Here is an 18,408-nt window from a genome sequence, read left to right on the forward strand (position 1 = left end):
TATAATCAGCGATTCACCACATGATTATCAATAAACTCTACATCAAGCACTAATTATATTACTTTTAAAACAATCATGATTAACAAGAATTGCTTAAAGCAACTATGAATCTTACAAGCAAAACTCATACACATACTCTGTTTTGTCACCATAAGTTGAATTGTCACGTGATCATTCTTGCTTTGATATCATCTTGAGAGAGAGAGAGAGAGAGAGAGAGAGAGAGAGAGAGAGAGAGAGAGAAGACAAGACAAGAGACACATCATGTATGCTCCCAAAGACTTATTCATATTAAGGACAAGATACATATGTAATAGGATGAGACCAAGTTGAGTAACTCCAGGAGTCACTGATTATTTGACTAAGTGGATAGAAGCTAAGCTAGATCCACTAGAAAGAACGATGCACAAACCACTATTGCATTCTTGTATGAATACATATTCACATTGATAGCCGTTTTTTGGCTATCCAAATTGCCATAGTGAGCTACCTCAGCTTACCAAAATCACCCAAACACTGTGGCTATCCCTACCATTTCACTGTACATAGGTGTGTGTGAGTTAGGAGACTTCCCCCATATTTTCTTAAAAACCCTTAATTAGCTAGTCACTGGGCTAGTTGAGCCAAAAAAATAAAAATAATTTTTTTAAAAAAGGTATATTTTGGCCTCTTTGTGTGTAAATATTTCATTGTATATAGGGCCTAAATATAAGGATTTTTGATAATTATTTTGGTATTTATTTAAATATTTCTACCTAGGTGTGTGTTATTTATGCTATGTACATTGTCTCACCATTACCACAATTTTTCTTACCATTTTGCATACTCTTTATTCCATATAGAAATAATTTCATGCAAGTTTCTCTTATTTTTGGTGTAACTCCATCCCCAACAAAAATCCAAAAAAACTAGTTTTATTTATGTGTATATTTTTTCACTATTGTGATTTTTTCCTTCCTACATCTATTCTCTATTACTCTCATCTATTCATCTTTTTATGGTAGAATTATAATGAGAGAGATTTATTTTCACCCCTTTATATTTTTTCCACATATATTATTTATATTTGACATGTACATATTTATTTAGACCCCTGAATATTTGATTTCCTTAGTTGTACTATTCATTTATATCATGATCTCAACAATATCTTCAATTATAGACCTACCAAATAAGGTCAAGGGTATGTGGCATGCATGCATGCACTATGGAGGGCTCACTCTTGGAGACATTCAAAAGAATCATCCAAAGAAGGACTCCACAAGGACTTTGTGCAGTGGGAATAGACAATCGCTTTTGCTAAATTTTTAAAGATCACTTTCTCTCCGAAGTTGAAAAGGCCATACAAACAAAAGATGTAGCTTGTGGGCTGAACTTTTGCCGCAAATTTTTTTATATTTTTTTGAGCTACGAGCTGTGAGCTATGATTTTATTGGTGGACCCCAGTTTGCCCATTCTATGCAGCCACACTCCCTCTTCCACTTTATCATTTTCCTCTTTCACACACACTTCTCCACTCATCATCTCCACCTCTGTCACCACTCCTCTTTGCACCCTACTCACCTTCTTCTCAACCTTGAAGAATAAGAGAAACCATGGTGAACTCATGTCTCCTACACACACTTCCATTCCAAAAATGACCACTTAGTCTTCCTCCTCCATATTACCCATATCTTAAAAAAAAACCACAAAATTCAGCCTCTTCTCTTGAAAGACAGCATCATGGTGATTGATTACTCATATTCAATTACCTTGGCTCCCAAGGAAGGTCAAGAGTGGAGAAAAAATGTACCGTCAAAGCTAGTGGACCGTCAACAAGCGTCAAAATTGACCCTACTCAAGACACTTGGAGCATCAACATTGTAAGAAATCCAAATCTTATTACCTATTAAGAGTTTTTTCTTCCTTATTTGTATCCTACATGGATACTCCCATTGTAAATATCCAATTCCATTTGTAAATCAATAAAAATACTAACTCTACTAATTTACTAACACTAACCTACTATGAAAAGTCCTATCACCTCCACTTGTCTCCTCTCTCTTTTCTTCATCTATCCTCACCAACTTCTTGATAATTCCAAGAAAAAGAAATTAGATAAGTGTTGAAAATCTAACCCAACCATGGTTAGAGGAGTAACCCTAGCCCTCAAAATTTCTATAAAAGGAGGGTGTAGCTAGCACAAAAGGGGGGGAGCCATAAGCAAGAGCATGATGCTATAGCTTGAGAATCCAAGCTCAACCTCTTGAGAAGGAGCTCTTGAGTGGAATCTCATTGGCTTATGCATATGCATGTGTTGTATTAGGGGTGATTATCAAGGGAGCTCTATGCCATTGTAAGAGACAGTGATCATTCAATTGAGAGTAACAAATCTATCATTTCTCCTACTAGTGTAAGCCCAACGTTTGCTGAATTAAGGAGGGTGGATTTGGACTAAGCATGGATACTTTGTCTGTCTTCCAACGTGACTTCATGGACAACAATGATGTGTAAGTGTCTTGGTGTTTTATTTAAGTTCTTGATAGCTTGTCTCTGGGAGTTGTCATCAATTTAGCCATAAATCCCACATACTGTAAGAGGGCGACAGGGTGGAGAGGACTCCCTTGGCCTTAAGACAATGATTGGGGTTGATATTCTTGTGATGTGTTGTGGTGTAATTTACTCAAGCTATGTTGAACAAATACTAATCTCACTTTGATTGGTCATGACAGATTTGTAAGAAGGTATTAATGCAACAAGCACCCCCTCCCCCTTCTCTCTCTTTCTTACATATATAATTGTGTTTAATTGATCACTGCCGATACATTTCAAAGTAGGCCGATCTCTCTCTCTCTCTCTCTCTCTCTCTCTCTCTCTCTCTCTCTCTCTCTCTCTCTCTCTCTCTCTGTCTCTCTCTCTCTCTCTCTCTCTCTCTCTACACGTCCTAGTTCGCATCCAAAACTAGGTGGTGCCCCAAATTTGTGTAGGGTTAGGTTGCGGGTTTATGTACGTGTTTGTGGTTTTTCCAACCCCAACCCAATTGAGCAACACGGGAGCCTAAAAGGGTGTTTAGAGGCCACTCCTCTTGTTACCCACCCCAAACCGCCTCAAATTGGTGCCCCCATGGAGGATCCAACTTGTGTATGTTTTTGTGTAGGATCAATCTTTAGAATAGTCAAGTAGTTTGCATGAATCACGAGAATTTGTATGATCCTTTCATTCCTATTGCAGGGCAAAAGGTACCCATAATTGTTAGTACTAAGTTGCAATTTCAATGTGTAATTTGTAGAATTTTAGGTTCTCTTAGGTTAGCCGAAATAAACGCTTCGGTAAATCCTTTTATTTCGCCTTCCATTAGGTACGATCTTAGTTTGAATGTATATATCTTTGTTCTATTTTAGGCATTAGGTTATGTATAGAGCATGGATAATGGCCCAAAAATTTTCCCTTTTCACTTCACACCACATATTAGGATAAATATTGCACTCAATAGAAAGATACATTTTCAGTAGCATATGGTGTTTATGTTTGGGATTGAAAGAACAGGGAAAATTCTCTTGCATCTCCACAACCTGTCATCCTACCTCTCATCAACCTCGGTGTGTGTTATTTATGCTATGTACATTGACTCACCATTACCACAATCTTTCTTACCATTTTACATACTCTTTATTCCATATAGAAATAATTTCATGCAAGCTTCTCTTATTTTTGGTGTCACTCCATCCCCAACAAAAATCCAAAAAAACTAGTTTTATTTATGTGTATATTTTTTCACTATTGTGATTTTTTTCTTCCTGCATCTATTCTCTATTACTCTCATAAATTAGAACACAAAAAATATTCATCTTTTTATGGTAGAATTATAATGAGAGAGATTTATTTTCACCCCTTTATATTTTTTCCACCTATATTATTTATATTTGACATGTACATATTTTTTTAGATCCGTCAATATTTGATTTCCTTAGTTGTACTATTCATTTATATCATGATCTCAACAATATCATCAATTATAGACCTACCAAATAAGGTCAAGGGTATGTGGCATGCATGCATGCACTATGGAGGGCTCACTCTTGGAGGCATTCAACAGAATCATCCAAAGAAGGACCCCACAAGGACTTTGTGCAGTGGGAAAAGACAATCCATTTTGCTGAATTTTTTAAGATCACTTGCTCTCCGAATTTGAAAACGTGATACAAACAAAAGTTGTAGCTCATGAGCTGAACTTGTTTCTAAAAAATTTTCATATTTTTTTGAGCTACGAGATGTGAGCTATGATTTTATTGGTAGACCCCAGTTTGCCCATGCTATGCAGCCACACTCCCTCTTCCACTTTATCATTTTCCTCTTTCACACACACTTCTCCACTCATCATCCCCACCTCTCTCACCACTCCTCTCTGCACCCTACTCATCTTCTTCTTAAGCTTGAAGAATAAGAGAAACCATGGTGAACTCATGTCTCCTACACACATTTCCATTCCAAAACTGACCACCTAGTCTCATTTTTCCTCCTCCATATTACCCATATCTATAAAAAACCAACAAAATTCAGCCTCTTCTCTTGAAAGACAACATCATGGTGATTGATTACTCATATATCAATTACCTTGGCTCCCAAGGAAGGTCAAGCGTGGAGAAAAAACGTACCGTCAAAGCTAGTGGACCGTCAACAAGCGTCAAAATTGACCCTACTCAAGACACTTGGAGCATCAACATTGTAAGAAATCCATATTTTCTTACCTATTAAGATTTTTTTCTTCCTTATTTGTATCCTACATGGATACTCCCATTGTAAATATCCAATTACATTTGTAAATCAATAAAAATACTAACTCTACTAATTTACCAATACTCACCTACTATGAAAATTTCTTTAGACCAATTGAATAAGTGTGGAGAAACAAACCAATGGTAAATTGAGAATAGAAACACTCACTTGATTTCTCGCACACCTCTTAAGGGGAGGACAGACGCTGGCTAACCATCACGAATTGCGACACTTGAAAGTTTTGAAGATGATTTTATGATCATTAACATAACCATGAGAGAGATCATGATGTATTTACAAGTTATTGAGGTGCTACAAATGATTTATTTGGGTTGATGGAGTAAGAGATTGTAGAATGGAAAGAGTGGAGAATAGAGTTGCACTTCCTCCAAAGAGGAGGGTTAGGAGGGAGGATGTGAAAGAGGGAGAGTTGGGGTTTTCTCTACTATTGATCAAGAAACAACATGAAGTTGAAAATATAGGTGTGTGTGTGTCCTTGAGTCTCTCCAAGGGGGGCTATTTATAGTTGTGTAGGAGTGGGATTATGCTACACTTAATTAGAGTAAGTGATTAGACCTAATTAAGTGTCCTTTGACCACTCATTGAATATTGGACATAAAAGGGACTATTTTTTCACCAAAAATATCATTTTAGACCGTGAAGGCTCCATAGGGGTGCATAATGTAGGTGGGCCCCACCATGAGGCCCTACGGGTGGCTCCTGCGGGGTATCTCAACTTGTCTGTTTTCGCATTTAGAAAGCATCTTTAGGTTGGTCCCATCACATGCAAGTGACCTTGAACACTCATTGCTCTTCTAGAAGATGAGTAGGGAAAAAATAAGATCTCACCCTCTTGATTTACTTGATTTACAGTTCCCTTTTGCTGCGAATCTGACAGATTTACACTATTTTGACCATAACTTTTTACCTGTAGTTCGGAATGACATGCTTAATCAAAAGGCAAAATTGACCTTCTTAACATGTTTGATATGAATTTGGACTATTCTTCATGCCCATGCACCAAGGAATTCGGTTTGGGAGGTCCACACTAGGCTAGGGAACCTTTTGCTTCCAAGTCTTCTTGTATGGGACCTTTGCTTGTATGCATCCAAGGGGAATCATGCTTTTTCAAAAGGCTATGATGCTTAAACAAATAGAGGAGGACCCAATATTATTTGCTTGTGAAAAGAATATACCATTGGAGTCTTTTTGAAAGGAGAGAAACTATATGTATATTCTTAAGAGATATTGGGCCACCTATGTAGGGGGCATAGAAGACTTGTAGAGAGGGACCATATTCTTTGGTAAAGACAAGTGGAGAGTTGATTTCCATGGGAATTTATCTATATGGGGTGGAAGATGGATATATTATTTTTCTACTACTAATTCACAAGAGGTAAGAAAGTTTGGGGGTATATAGTTGGTTATTGTATGCTTATTCTATTTACAAAGCAAAAAAGAAAAGGGTGGTAATATAAATATATGACTAAGGTGACATTTTTTGGGAAGAGTATAATGTATGTGTCGCCACAAAGGTTAAACAAAGAGGGGGAATTTACTCTAGATAACTTAATAGCGTAGAAAAATATATACACATATGAGGAAGAGGACGTTGAGTAGGCTGACAAATGTTGCAAAAAGATGGTTACCATTTTATGCCACTCATATTAGCCCTTCCCCAAGCCTAGAGATATTCATATCTTTAGGAGGACGGTGTTGCTTCTTTTTCTTCTTTTTTTTTTCTCTTTTTTTGTCATTTTTTCTTTTCCACTTTTTTTTTTTTCAATAGGAGGAGTGTCATGCACTCTTTTACTCCATTAGACCTGCTTTTCATTACCTCAATCCCATAAATCGGAGATGGGAGGGTTGCCCTGGGTATGTTCAGATTCCAAGGCTGGTTCTTTTTTGCACATCAAAGCTTTAAAAATAGGTGGAGCATTTGCCAAGCCGAAGGGAGCCATATCAATTTGTAGCTTAGACGATGTAGGTAGATGACTGCCTATCAACGGATTGATACGTTGAAAGTAGGGCTTTAATCTCCATCCATTGACTCTGGTCTTGTGGAGTTTTCCTGATAAATCTGCTAATCTGTAACTACCATTCCCAAACTTTGGTTTTATCATGAAAGGTCCCTCCCATCTTTGCAAAAACTTTTTGTCAACTCGAGTATCAAGTCAGTTATCATAGCGAAGAACCAACATACCTTCCTTCGATCCTTTCCCCTTGAGCTTCTTGTTGATTTTATCCCTTTGGCTTGTCGCTTTGCTGATGTAGTGATCAATGGACTCTTCTCTATCTAGCTCAAGTCGTTGGAGATCTAAGATCCTTTCATGTAGAACCTCTTTTGGTTTTTTTGCCACTCTTGCAAGAACACGCAAGCTTGAGAGCTCTACCTCAATGGGGAGAAGTGCCTCCTGTCCATAAACTAGATGAAAAGGGGTGAATTGGGTAGATACCTTGAAAGATGTCCTATACGCCCAAAGAGCAGCCGTCAAATGGCGATCCCAATCATTAGGCCGGTCCACAACCTGCTTAGAAATGATCTTACATATCATTGCATTCACTTTTTCCACCAATCCATTGCATTGAGGATAGTACGGTGTGGAATGAAGGTGTTTCACTTTTAACCTCCTCAAGAGATCATTCAGAAGGTCAGCCCTAAAACCCGGGCCTCAATCTGATAAGATTTCTAGGGGTGTTCCAAACCTACTACAAATATGATCAAAAATAAACTTTGATACCTCTTCAGCTGTGATTCGGGTTGTGCTTGTTGCTTCCGCCCATCGTGTCATGTAGTCAACACCCATGATGATGAAAACCTTCCCTGTAGAAGTACGAGGTAGGGGACCTATTGCATCCACACCCCACTTTTCAAAAGGGCCATAAGATATTATTGGGACTCGAGGCTCATATGTTAGTCATCTATCCCCAGCAATTTGGCATGGCTTACATGCCTTACACCAATATTGGACATCACGATGTAAGCTCGGCCAAATAAACCCTGCTTGTAAAATCTTCCTACTTGTAATATCTTGAGAAAAGTGACCACCACAGACATCATCATGACATGAAAGAAGAATTTTCTCTATCTCTTACACACCTGGAACTCTCCTCAAGACCAAATCTTTCCCTTTGTGATATAAATCATCCCCGATCAACTGGTAAGGTGTGGCCTTCTTAACTAGTCTATGTCTTTGCACCTTGTCTAAGTGTTTGGGACACTCACCTGCTTGTAGAAAGAAGATAATGTCTTTTAGCTCCTCTTGACCTTGATATTTGGGTTCATATAGTTTCACACCTCCTACCGCCATTTGAAGATTTTCATTTGCGAGTAAGTCTGCTTCCTTGTTATGAGTTCTCACAATGTGTTGTACCTGTGTTGCTTTAAAACCCTTCATCAAAGCTCTTACACTACTAAGCCACTCAAAAAATGTACGATTCTTGCACCTCCAAGTCCCTTGGATTTTCCTGACCACTAGCAAAGAATCACCTTTTATAATAAGTCTTTGTATGCCTAATTCTTTGCATTCTTCTAACCCAAGGGTTAGAGCAGCATACTCAGCCTCATTGTTAGAGTGAACACTGGGTATAGTGATACCTTTTCTAACCATTACCTCCTTTTGTGGGTTCAAAATGATGATTCCCCCTGCTTCTTTGTCTTGTTGGCGTTGATAAGCTCCGTCAAAGCATAAAGTATGGGCATTATCAATCTCCTTTACTTTGAACTGTTTTGAGCCTTCCTCTCTTTGTAGTCGTGATCCTTCCCTTTCTCTCACTTTGTAGGTGAGAATGTCTGCAAGTCCTGCTCTTGTGCTATCTTCTACAAGGAAAGTGTATTCAAATTCTTGGAGTTCAAGCACCCACTTTGCTATTCTAGATGAGAGGCTCATGTGTTGTACTACAAATGGTTGATTGTTCTCTAAGGTGAGAAAAACAAATGGCACAGGGAGAAGATACGATCGAAACTTCCTTACCGCAAACAAGATTGCAAAGACCACTTTCCCCATTTCAGTGTATCCCTTCTCGGCCGGAGTCATCACCTTGCTTGCAAAATAGATCGGCCTCATGTATGATGTTTTAGGATCTTTTTGCATCAAAACAACACCAATTGCTTCGAAACCTACACTTGGAGTGACATAGTAGGTCTCCTTTGGATCTGGTGGCATTAGGATTGGGAGAGAGCTAAGAATGCCCTTCACTTCCTCAAAACATTTTGCATGTTCCCTCCCCCATTCAAACGTAGATTGGCTTGCCAACCTATGCAAAGGGGTGATGGCTTCTGCTAGGAGATGGATGAAGCGAGACATGTACCTCACTTTGTGGTTGAAGGTCATTAGCTCCTTAGTTGTTGTTGGTGGAGATAATGACAAAAGGGCCTCTACTTTAGAGGGATCCACTTGAATTCCTTGTGAAGAAACCACATGTCCTAGCAAAACCACCTGAGATTCACCGATATGACACTTCTCTGGGTTGAGTTGTCCCCCAAATTGATGGAGCCTCTTAAGCCCCTCTTCAACCTTTTGGCAATGAAGTGATCTACAACTATAAATACAGAAATCATCCATAAAGACTCTTATAGATTTTCCAAAGAATGGCTGAAATACAAATATTGTGAATCTCATGAAGGTGCTAGGAGCATTGGTGAGCCCAAAAGGCATCACTCTGAATGCAAAACATCCCCAAGGTGTGATGAAGGTGGTTTTTGGTTGGTCCTCTTCTGCTATTCTAATTTGAAAATATCCTGAATACCCATCACACACAGTGTAGCATTCGTGACCTGCTACTTCATTCAAAATTTCATATTGGAAAGGGAGAGGGAAGTGGTCCCTCTTTGTCGCAGCGTTGAGGGGTTTGTAATCCACGCAGACCCTCCACTTACCATTCTTCTTGGGAGTGACTACAATAGGTGATACCCATTCGGAGTTGGATACTGGATAGATGAAGCCAGCCTTCAAGAGTCGATTCACTTCTTGTAGGAGAGACTTTTGTTGCACAGATCCTAGTCGCCTTAACTTTTGAGCCACGGGTTTGGTCCCTGGTTTCAATTCAATTCGATGCTCTATTACATCTACACCTCTTATTTGTGAGTAGTTAGTGATAAACAAATTGGGATACCTCCTTAACATATTGATGTAGGACCTCTTCTCCTCACAAGTAAGATCTTTTGCAAGCATCTTCTCAAATCCTTCTTCAAGGTGGTGGCATCTTTCATCCCCTCGTGTGTGATTGTCTGTTGGCTTTTCTTCTACTGGAACATCTTGAGTGTTGGCGTTGAATACAATTCCCATTACCTCCAAAGAAGACTCCTCTTTACTGGTTGATGCACTGGTTGATGCTTCCTCATCTCTTGAGTAAGGACTCTCCTCCTTGCTCTCTTCATCTGACGTGGTTTCATAGTTGATATCTAGTTGCTTTCCTTCTCGCCAATCATACACCACCGGTTGACCCTTCTTAAGAATCAAACGACCACTTCCCCATTTTTGATCTGCATTCACAGTAATGAGCCAAGGCCTCCCTAGGATGATGGGATAGCTCTCCCCCTTAGCTGGCATGACATACATATCCACTCGTGCATTTATGTTACATACAGAGACTTTTACATTTTCAATGATCCCCAAACACTTCACACTTGAGTTGTTGGCTAGCCTAGCTTGACAATTAGAGGACTTTGTAATTTCAAGCCCTAACCTGTTCATTGATTTTTCCGTGATCACACACATTTGAGCTCCACCATCAACATATACATTAGACACCTTTTTACCCCTTATGTAAGCATCCACAATGGGTTCCACATCTTTTTGTAGCTTTGAGGCCACAACCTTAATGGAAAGATTTGCTTTCTTTTTTGGAATTCTTGTACTTACCAACTTTGGCCATTGCCTTCTTACTTTGGCTAATAGGTGTAGAAGTTGAGGCCATGAAATGTTTGGCTTTTGGGTTTGTAAATCCTCCAGGATGTTGTAGGGCTCTAGATCCTTTCCCAATGGGAAGTCGTTGATACCAATATCCCTTCGCCTTGATCTTTTCTTCCTGCTACTTTCAGCTTCTTCCATCTTTGACTTCTTCTTCTTGTCCCTTCTGGCTGAATTTGTTCCTTCACTTCTCATGTATTCATCCTTATCATGTGCTCTTGTGCGTTTTTCTGCCGGCATAACATCAAAGTTTAGAGTATGCTCATCTATTACCTCTTCTAGCTTGATGATGTTGACTCCTCTTTCTTCCTCCTCATGTGGGACGGGAGGTATATTTGCTGGTGGTGGTGGTCGATGAAGGATTTGTGGGCCTTGAGCTAGTTCTTGCTGCACAGTGAGAGGAGGCGGTCTGGGGGGATATATGTCTCCCGGAAGTTGCCTTGGATGTGGACAATTGTACATGCCATGGCCCATTTCATTGCAATTCCAACATCGCAACTCTTGAGCTTGTCTTCGTTGATTGCGATTCCCTTCTCTTGGTTGTCGTTGTTGAGGTAGGCCCTATACTAGATTCAGAGTGAGGTTCTCAAGCTGTTGAGTTAGCCTTTGTAAAACCTCTTGTTGAGAGTTATCTCCTATTTGGGAAGATTGTGCAAGAGGGGCCCTAATTGGTGCTTCCATGGTTTGTGAAGACTCCCTCTCACTCACTTCATTCAAACCCCTTGCTCTATGTGCTTGGAAGTGTAGTTTTCTAAACTTGATGATGGCTACCTCACGTGCTTCTTCGAAGGTGGATGGGAATTTTAGCTCTACTTTAGCCTTTAAAAGTGGATACAAGCCAACCATGAATCTCTCTTTTTTTAGAAAGTTAGGTGCACCACCATGATTTTCTAATGTAGCCTCCCACCTACCCCATAGATTGACAAAGGTTGCTTCATAAGAGGGATAGTCTTCAAGTGATACCTGCTTATGTCCAATAAGACATTTCCATAGTCCTTCAGAAGTATCACCTTACCCGAACTTGGAGAGGAAGATTTCTCGTAGTCTCTCCCAATTGGACTTGATTTGGGGTTGCAAGGTCTCATACCATGCTTTAGCTTCTACTTTTAGAACCAACGGGAAGGCTCGTAGCTTTACTTCCTCTTCATCTCTCCCGGTTATGAGATGTGCCATCTCCAAGTTGTCAAGAAACTCTTGCGCATCTTCCCCACTTCTTGCATAGAACGTGGGAAAAGAACTTGACATTTTGTTTAGACTTTTTGAAATTTATTTTTTTAAAAGAAACTTTTCTCTTATGGGCCGCACAAGATTGTTGACAATATAAATCTGATTACATTAAAATGAAGATGTACACATCCATTGTTAATTCGTACTTTATCATAGGTAGAATAAATGGATTAATTGAAGCATTGATTTCATTGAGGCGACTGGATCCAAATATCCTCCTTATGATAGATTGAAACCTAAACTTAGTTGCAATGATTATATGAATGGATTGCCGAGCAATAGGCCTAAAAGGTTCATTGCTTTGATTGTGATTCATGTGCTACTCCTCATTGTTGGTTTGAAGACCTCGTTCCTTCATATGGCCCTTGAGCACCCCTTCACCACTCCTTGTTCCTGCTTTTAAAACAAAATGAAAACGTGAACATCAAAAGAAGTTTCATAATTGATGATTGGAAGTATAATTGGATTGGGTGATGCCAGTATTTCTCTAAGTCTTTCTGCACCAAACATAAAAACAATGCGTTGCTGGAAAAAGACTTTTCTATCTATGTGAACATTTACTCTAATGTGTTGTGCAAAATGAAATGGATAGATGGGAACTCCATTGTTCATCACTAAAAAAATTGAAGGTAACTTGGAAATATGTTCCTCAGTGGGGGCACCACTTTATGAGGGCGAGCTTTTTGAAATGGGGCCTCTAAACCCAAACCAATGGGCCTACCCTCACAAAATGTTTGTAAAGAGGTATGCATGCTACTTGGGGCACCACCTTCTTTTGGGAGTGGAGAAGGAAACCAATCAAAATAACACTTGCACTCACCCACTCAAGCAACACACTTTGAAAACCCCCTTACTCTATATACACTTTGGACACTTGAACACCATCAATGATTATGCAACCCAATGCCGTGCATCAAAATGAAATATGCAATTTGTGGAATAGCATTCACCTTCTCCCCATAAGAATACCCATAATACATCCAAACTCTTCCTCTCTCAAGCACTCATCAAAAAAATCATGCACACAAGACTTGCCTCTCAAACACACAAGAGAATCACTTACATCAAACTAACACACTTTGCATAGAGAGCTCATCTCCATCTATGCAATGCCGTGACACAAATAAAATCACCATGAGAGGTAGCCACATGCATATGTAATGAAGCAAAAGAGATTTGGGTGAGAAATTTCTTTAGACCAATTGAATAAGTGTGGAGAAACAAACCAATGGTAAATTGAGAATAGAAACACTCACTTGATTTCTCGCACACCTTCTAAGGGGAGGACAGACGCTGGCTAACCATCACGAAGATGAGTAGGGGAAAAATAAGATCTCACCCTCTTGATTTACTTGATTTACAGTTCCCTTTTGCTGCGAATCTGACAGATTTACACTATTTTGACCATAACTTTTTACCTGTAGTTCGGAATGACATGCTTAATCAAAAGGCAAAATTGACCTTCTCAACATGTTTGATATGAATTTGGACTATTCTTCATGCCCATGCACCAAGGAATTTGGTTTGGGAGGTCCACACTAGGCTAGGGAACCTTTTGCTTCCAAGTCTTCTTGTATGGGACCTTTGCTTGTATGCATCCAAGGGGAATCATGCTTTTTCAAAAGGCTATGATGCTTAAACAAATAGAGGAGGGCCCAATATTATTTGCTTGTGAAAAGAATATACAGTTGGAGTCTTTTTGAAAGGAGAGAAACTATATGTATATTCTTAAGAGATATTGGGCCACCTATGTAGGGGGCATAGAAGACTTGTAGAGAGGGACCATATTCTTTGGTAAAGACAAGTGGAGAGTTGATTTCCATGGGAATTTATCTATATGGGGTGGAAGATGGATATATTATTTTTCTACTACTAATTCACAAGAGGTAAGAAAGTTTAGGGGTATATAGTTGGTTATTGTATGCTTATTCTATTTACAAAGCAAAAAAGAAAAGGGTGGTAATATAAATATATGACTAAGGTGACATTTTTTGGGAAGAGTATAATGTATGTGTCGCCACAAAGGTTAAACGAAGAGGGGGAATTTACTCTAGATAACTTAATAGCGTAGAAAAATATATACACATATGAGGAAGAGGACGTTGAGTAGGCTGACAAATGTTGCAAAAAGATGGTTACCATTTTATGCCACTCAACGTGATATGGGCTTCTTATTAATCTTGTGATGGATTGAGGGACACACTTCCTCAAAGAGGTGATACAGAATCTACTTAATAAGTTTATAATGGTCATCCATAACAAATCTGCACTCTATCATCCTCAGGAAAATGGCCAAACAAAACATAATGATAAAATCCCTATTTTAGTGCTTACTAAGATTGTCAGCTCAAGAAGAACAGAATGTTACCTACTAGGTCTGTAGGACAAGTGTATATCATTAGATGTTGAATTGGTCCAATGTTTTCAAGGGTAGTTAATAAGCGTGCTTATTATCTCCAGGATTAGAATCTAGTCCACTTGGCATTTTTCATCATGCACCTTACCCACATGTTGCATCAGGACCCTAAAGCCATTTACACATAAAAAATCACCCTTCTCACATCATCAAAAAATGTACAAAAGCTTCTAGCTTACAAAATGTAGCCTGACAAGGGAACTACACATTTGTGCAAAATCACATTCAAGGCTGGAGAACATCATGTACAACTACCTCATGCCAAGAAAATGCAAAAAAGGTGGAAATATCACATGGAGATAATGAGCACGCTTATTATCTACTAATGCTAAATGAAGCCAATTTTACAAATTCGTGCAAACATCTATTCCATCATGTCATCACAAGCTTGCACACTCATTTTGAGATAATCTGGATACTCCAAAAATTTGCACCGACAATCATCTTCAAAAAGCTTCCAGCCAAAAAGTGACCCCATTCATGCATTTTTAATTCCAAATTTGTCCAAAATCCAAATCCTATATATTTTAAATGCCTACAACCCATGTGAATAGCCAAAATCCAATTTTGGGACCAAAATCATGTTTTAGATAATAAACGCGCTTATTATCTCAAATGATTTTTTTTCCAGTTTGAATTTTTTATGATTTCTTTTTGTTTTTATGGACCAAACCAGTGATAATTTAGCTTCAATCTTGAATTTGATTTACTACAGGTCAATTAGGGCTTCATAAGAAATGCACCTAATGCCAGCTATGATGTATGGCTCCAAGATCATTGCAGAACCTGCCAGCAACTTCAAAGAAGAAGACCCACAATCAGAAGATTCTAGAACCTCTAGAATACTAGTTGAGAAAGATTCCATAAGAGAGGCAAAGAAGACATTCGCAAGGAACCTTCTAGAAAAGAGTCACGTGGCCATATTCTATGACTGCTATGAGCAGGATGGAAACACACAGAACGCCTCTATAATGACCCGACACACACTCTTGGGATGATATACACACACAATATGGGGCACCACTCGGCTTACACAACCCACCTGGCCGAGGCAGGAAACAAACCTATGGAGTGAGAGGAGAGAGACTACCCATTTACCCACTCCACACAGAGAAACACTTACACACACACACACCAAAAAACTCAGCTCAAAAGAGGAGAATTTCTGATGTTTATATACAACTGAGCTTGGGCCAACACCAATGGGGCAAACAACTCACACAATATGGGTAAAATATGTTAGATACAATCACAAATAGGAGTAGAAGCTTCGCTCATAGGAGAAACTTACACAGCCAAAAAGAAGAAAAAAAATGAGGAATTTGGAAAAATGGACAGCACCATCGCGTCCAGAACGGCCCAAAACCCCAGTCTACAATGTCAAAGTGCTCAAATCCGACCTCAGATGAGCAGTTTACGGCCAAAACAGGCTCCAAAAACAGCAAAAACACACTTGCGGGTGTTCCTCCTCTTCTCTCCACTCTTCTTCTGGTCTTCTCTTTGTTTTTCTTCCCTCTAGAATGGCTATGGTTCTACAAGTCTTCAAGCATGATTACAAGAGACAAGGCTCTTTTAATGAGGTCTTGGCAAGTCTAGAGTGATTCTATCACCATTTTTGGAGGATCCATCCTCATCAACAAATATCCACCTTTGACAATCTCTCTTGTAAATTTCTTACCTCTCTCTTCTCTCCCTAATAAGCTTATGTCTAGCCAAATCTAGACTATTTTAAATATCTCCTATCCTCTACATCCTGCCCACATTCTCTCATCTTCTCTCTCTATTGACTCTGGTATTTTAAATAATGAGGAGACAAGATGGGAGCCACAGTCACATGTACCCCATTTTCCTAGTCACCAAAGTGGGACACTCACCTCAAATAGAAATATTGCTAAATCCTCCCCTCCTTCCCTATATAAGGAGGCCATGAGAGCTCACTTAAAACACACACACACACACACACACACACACCTATCCATACACACTCTTGTGCTACATGCTTGTAGCATGAACCCTAATCACATAATCACAACACCATCATCATCACCATCACCATGCACAAAAGATGAGCACCACACCTCCACACCACTTGTAATTAAGGGTTGAAGTCACAATTTCAAGAAGAAGAAGGGTGGACACACTCATGATATTCCTCGCCATCAACTCCCATCTCTCCATTATGCCTCCTAGGATCTTGTCCCCTTCTCATTTTCCTGCCATACGCTACCTATTGTATTCATCTTTTGCAAGCAATCAACACACTCCATCTTGGTGCCATACTTTGTGTCGCTTTGGATACATCTCATTGTGAGTATGGTATATGCTTGTTCCTTGCCTTTTTTTCTACTTATGTAAAGGTGTGCGAATTCGCCACCATACACACACACACACACTCTCCCTCTCATATTCCTATAATCTTGCTACTTCCATCTTGAGGTGTGCGGATTCGCCACCTCTTGTATGATAAGTGAGCATACTCGCAAGTTTCCCCTACCTCATTATCTTCCTTACTAACATGCAGGAGTAGCAAGCCCATTCTCACTCATTCATCACTCCTCTCACCTTATTCTCCGACCACCCCATTCCACATATGGGCGTGGATCTTGAAACTGTTTCCATGGCATGCTTCATTGTGTATATGTATGCGTCCTAGTTGCATATCTTGCTAGGTGGTGCCCCTATTGTGTATCCCCCATGATGAGGCCATTGTGCATAGTCTTGGTCTAGAGGCCACCGGGTCTATTTTTCACTTCCGCCTCTCACTATCACTGTCCTCATCAGACACTGTGGAATAGTCTTCATCACTAGACTCATCCTCATCTTCATAAAGCTCCTCCAATAGTTTCCTTATGTCCATATTATAAAGCTTCTTGGCACCTGTCTTTCCATAGAGGCTAATCGTACCACGTCTCCAATCTTGAACAACTCCCACTGTATGTAACCATGGTCTTCCCAGTATAATAGGATATGCTCCCAACCACGCTGGCATCACATGAAAATCAGCCACCGCCTTTGCATCATACACCTCCACTTTTAAGCTCTTTACAACACCCAAACATTTTACTTTTTGATCGTTTGCAAATCTGATCCAAAAGCCTGACACGCCAGTCACTGTGAGACCCACCTTCTCAACACATGAATGTGTTATGACACATGTTTGGGCTCCACCATCCACATAACCGTGTCCGAGGTTTTTTCTTTTGTGCCACACATCTACTATTGTAAAAATGTCTGGTAGCTCATCCATCGCCAACACCTTCACTGAACCTCTCTCTGGCTCTTTCTCCATTGGATAAACCATCCTCTTCCACTATCGCTTTAGCTTAGGCACCATCTTTATAAGCTGCCCAAAAGTAACATCGGCTTAATTGCCCATCCCCTAGTGGAAAATCTGAAACATGAAACTTGCGACAAGCCCTCCTTTTTCTCTTGGCCTTGACATCCTTACCTTCATGGCTCTTTCCCTTCTTCTTACTAGGACCCGTGACACTTCTTCCTTCCTTGTCCTCTGTGGCCCTCTTCCAAATAGGCATCACTAATGTATCCTCTAGCTTTGATGCCTTCTCCAAGGTAACCACACTTATCACTTTTGTCTTTTCCTTTTTCTCTTGGGTTAGGCTTATCACATTGCGGGCTGATGTGGCCCAACTCTCCACAATGATAACATGTGGGGGTCTGCCTCCAGAACCTACCATTGCTTTGTCCAACACCATTCCTAGGCCTTTCTTCACCTCCTGACTGATTCGCATACCTCCCTCAACCTCGATTATTTCCCACTTGACCTAGCATGTTTAGGCTGAGATTCTTCATTAAATCTACCACTTGCCTCATGTCTTGCCTTAGCCCATCATCTTGCACTGTTGTAGTGACCACTACTCGCATAACCTGAGGAGTAACAGAAACCATTGGTTCATGATGAACCCCTGGCATGTGACCTTGTAAAGAGTCTATAGGCTGAAAATCAGACCTCATGAGCAAAGACTCAAGTTGGCTCATTTTCCTCAGCTTTCACTCTTTGTTCCTTGCTACCTCTAGTGCATCTTCATATGTCCTAGGCTTCTTTAGCTCCACTCTCCAACGTATATTCTCCCAAAGACC

Source organism: Adiantum capillus-veneris, chromosome 4, assembly GCF_014529385.1.
Source record: "Adiantum capillus-veneris isolate H3 chromosome 4, ASM1452938v2, whole genome shotgun sequence".
In the NCBI taxonomy this organism is placed as follows: Eukaryota; Viridiplantae; Streptophyta; class Polypodiopsida; order Polypodiales; family Pteridaceae; genus Adiantum; species Adiantum capillus-veneris.